We start from the raw sequence: 4,522 nt of genomic DNA on the forward strand, positions 1-4,522 counted from the left end.
ATTATGGAAATGACAACTATACCAGAGTTCAATTATGTGTTGATAGTTTACACTGTGACTGGTCGTTATCCAACCAATCAGACAATGCCACACCACTATAAAGCCTAAAAAAAGTACAGGTAGTCATATTATTCCCAGTAGTAGTGGTGTAATTCATTCGTGAATTCGAGGGCTGAAATATCGCATGGAAAGAAAATAATGGAAGTTAAAGTTTTGGATGGTCAAAGAGTCTGCATACTAAAAATTAAAGCAAGGTTCCAAGTATCTGAAGAAACTGTATGCAAAGTTCTGAAAAAAGGTATGTATACAATTAGTACTATTAGTAGTAGAAGCTTTTGAGGTAAAAACTTAAACATCCCAAAAATCATGTTAAGTATTTCGAGAGTACGTTATTTATGAGACAGTCAACATTCGATTACAGATCTTTCTAAGGAGCTTGCTTTAAATACAGGCGTTAATGTTACCTTGAAATTAAATAAACCAGCATATGTGTTTTCGATGGACGTATAGCTGCTCCTAAACTGGTGTTAAGAAGAGGTAACCGAATCAAAAGACGAAACGAAAATAACAGCACAAACAGTGGAATGGTCAAAATGCTATTTACAAATGAATTCAAGTTAGAATTATTTAGAAGCAATCAACCACATTTTGTTTGATGGCAAACAGGAGAATGGTTCGATATTCAGTGGTACAAACAACATATACTGTGAAGCATGGTGGGAGACCAGTTTGATTTACACAAAACTGATGGCACCCTGACTTCTGACAAATACAACAGATTCTGATCCGTCATGCCATTCCCTCGTGAATCCTAATCATTAGGAAAGGGATTCATTCATCTTCCAACAAGACAATGATTCCAAGCATGAAATAGATGGAACACTCACAGTAATGGCTTTGGTTACACAAAATCCCGATAAGAAAATTATTTTGACTGCATAGACTTATACAGAAACTGAGGAGGTAAAAATATGCACCCAAACAACCTGACTTAATTGTAGGAAGTAACATAGAATACTTGGAACAATATTCTACAATCGTGCATTGAAAAACTATATAGCAGCATGAAAACAAGTTGTAATTCTCCATCTCAGATCAATATATTAATTACTCAATTCATTACTATGTTTCTATACATGTTGTAGTTGAAGATAGCATGCAGTTCTATCTTTTTCTGATATTATAGTATTTATTCAGAATCTTTTATTTATTCTGTAGAGGCGCAGGTTTCACATATCACATGGTTAAGAAAGTCATGTAGCTGATTTCGTTCTAGTTGTCTTTGTTTTTTTTGTTATTCTAGAGTGGATAATACCTGTTCTGGACATGGTAAGTATTGCTGTAGTACCACATGTTGTGCAAGGATGTAAACAGTCGTGTCATTCAGTGGTGTTTTAAGTGATATTTTGAAGTTACAGCCTCAACTATATTTTAATGAGCATGATCAGTTACATGATGCATTAGTCACTCTGAATATTTCTTGAAAAGTAAAGAATACTGGATTTAGTCAGTCTGGTACATAAATTAAGCAGTTTAACATAAAATATCCAGTAGAAGTGACTGTCTCATGCCAAAATCAAACACATACATTGATTTTGTGTCTTACTTGTATATATATATATATATATTACTATATAGTTCATTGGTGTTTCACTTTGCATGCTGCCATCTATTCCCACAACTCAGTTACCTAGAGATATAACATTACTTCATTACTGGTATCTTGACTGAATCTCTCGTTATTAAGGAAAGAGAAAGTGTTGGTGCTGTGAACATAGGATGTCATACTGCAGAGTTGGCTATTTCTTTGAGCTGTGTACTGCCTTTGTCTTGAACTCTTGCGGTTAAAGTTTAATACAGCTTCTTGGTTGAGGGAAATGACATTTACTACAACTAGAAAGACTTATGACAAAGAGAGAGAGAGAGTTGGTCACGGAGAGTAAATGGTTTTCAAAGAGAGCTGTTTGGTCTAGCAGAAGTTCTCTTCCGAACATGGCACTTTTTCCAATGCTGCAAAGATCCATGACTTTTATGTTGTTACAGCTGATGACACAGGAAGAAGAGCCACCGATGTATAGTGAACCCTGACCAATTGTCTATGCTTTTCCCTTGAGAAGTGCTCTTATTATGAGGGAAACACAGATGACAGAGGATCATCACAGTAGTTGCAAGAGAGGAAGAAGCCTGTAGCAGCAGTCGCAGTGACCTCACCCCAAATATTTTTTTTTACTCAGGCACTCAAGTCACACTCAGCCAAGGGTTAATCACATTGGTATCCGGTGAATGGGCGTGACTGTCATGTTCCTCTCATTATTTATATACCACCAGTTATGTTGCTCAAGCCTCTGCCAGAGCGTTACCTTCAAAGGGAGAAGTGGAACATCTGCTTTGTATTGAAAATTTTGACCACTTTTGAGTGAGCTACCCAAATCTTGCCGAGCAGGAAGTGAAAAATCTATAATTTTGACCAATGGTTTAATAAATGCAGTTAGCGCATGGTGTTGCTACAGCTCCAGAAAAATAACTGACCACTGACTTGAGGGACTGCAATGAACAACTTTCACCGACAAGTGTGGTGATTTGTCCAACTATCGGGACTTTGTGGGTATTGGTGTGTGTCTGTGGATACAAGTGTGAGAGATAGAGTTCTTAGTTGATACACGAGTAGCCAGAGCGCTGGTATAGCTTGTGGTATATCAGAACCTCCTCGTAACGTTACCAATTGGGCCAGTCAACCCAAACATTGTTTTGGCAAATGAGGATAAAGTAGACGGGAATGGAGATGACATGCTCTTACTATGTCAAGGCGGTTTTGCATACATATCAAAGGTTTCGGCATTAGGATCCTCTGAATGGACATACTGCAAAGCTTATTAGTCATTTTCTCCTATGTAACTGGTGAGCTGATGTTTCTGGTAAATTTATCCAATTTTGCCAGATAGACCTCAGGAACATATGGGAGATGTAGTGTGATGATGCCGTGTAACATCGTTATAGATCCTACATATTAAATAGGATGTTTCCTGTCCAGAATACAAAAAATATTAGCTTGGTCAGTTATCTGTCCAAAGGAGAATAAAGTCCCGTTGTTGCTCTGCAAATATGGCTATTAATTATCCAACTGCATGCTGGAATAGACGATGACACAGTAAACAAAGATGAAGTAACAACGATAGTAATAAAAGCAGATTTTCATCTATCACACCATGCCCAAAAGTAAATACACAGATTTTAGTTAGATAACGAGGTAAAATTATTCACGTGAATACATTTCACTGTCTTAATGAAAAACAAACAAACAATTCTCTCAGTTCCTCAGCAGTCTCGTGACTGTTGATTACATTATATACAAATGCTATTACACCGTAAAAGCTGTTGACAAGCGATTTGCTAATATAAATTGTATCACAATCACTACTGTGACTGTCGTATCCCAGTTGGCCTGAAGTGCCATGGTATTAAGCGAAAGGCCTCGTCGCCACGATATAGTGTGGCAGGCATATTATTATACACTCTTCTTTACTTTCACTCAGAAGTTTATATTCATAATTACGTCACTAGATTAAAATAACAGTAATTACATAAAAACCCATTTCTAATTGTAAATCTATTTAATTCTCCAAACAAAATAAAACGTCAATATTTAGAAAGAAAAATAAACAAATATTACCCGGAATTGTTTTAAATTTTCTGGATGTCTTATATTCCTAACTTCTCTTCTGTTATTAACAGATTGATAAAACTTTTAAACATCAATTAGAAATTATGAATTATATTCATTACATTGACTTATTTTGTTTGTTTAATCTCTGTTGTTAATACAATTTGAACTGTTCTGCTAGAGTGAAATCTTTCCCGATTTACCGAAACGACACGTTTCTAATAGATTTAATTATCACGTTTGTTTTGATTTTCAGTAGTGTGTGCTAATTTAACGTATACTAGTATTTGTACATACTGTTAAGTTTGAAACTAACTGAATACATTAGTTTGCCCCTGAAGAAGAAAGGCCCACCTTTCTAAGTCGCTCGGGTTATAGGGTTTTTATTCATTTCTATCAAGACTTTTTGAACCTACGTGTTTTTCTAACATCATGAATACAACACTAGGTAGATAGAAAATGAAGTCATTTGTTTACTACTAGTCCTTTTTTTTAAAGAGAGAAACCATTATGTTTGATAATTTATCACGCACATTTTTGGCTTGAGATGTGTCATTCCAATAAAAATATCACCATAATTATCATGATTTTTGATTTTATTAAATTATTATAAATCCCGTTCACTACTTTTTATATAAGACTTTGTGCACGTAACTATTTAACAATGATTGCTCCAGACTGTTAGTTTCTGTGTTTTAATGAAACGTTTTGTAATTTCTCTTTTGCGTTCTTGGCCTTTACCCCTTCCAACAGCAAACTGAGAGCAAGTTAGTATACATCTCCAGATCACGTGACCTGACGTTACCTGCGATAAAAGAGTGTGTGTGTGTAGCGTGCTGGTTAGAAACGAATAAGCGCGCG

The sequence above is a fragment of the Limulus polyphemus genome, unplaced genomic scaffold (assembly GCF_000517525.1).
Source record: "Limulus polyphemus unplaced genomic scaffold, Limulus_polyphemus-2.1.2 Scaffold1445, whole genome shotgun sequence".
NCBI lineage: Eukaryota > Metazoa > Arthropoda > Merostomata > Xiphosura > Limulidae > Limulus > Limulus polyphemus.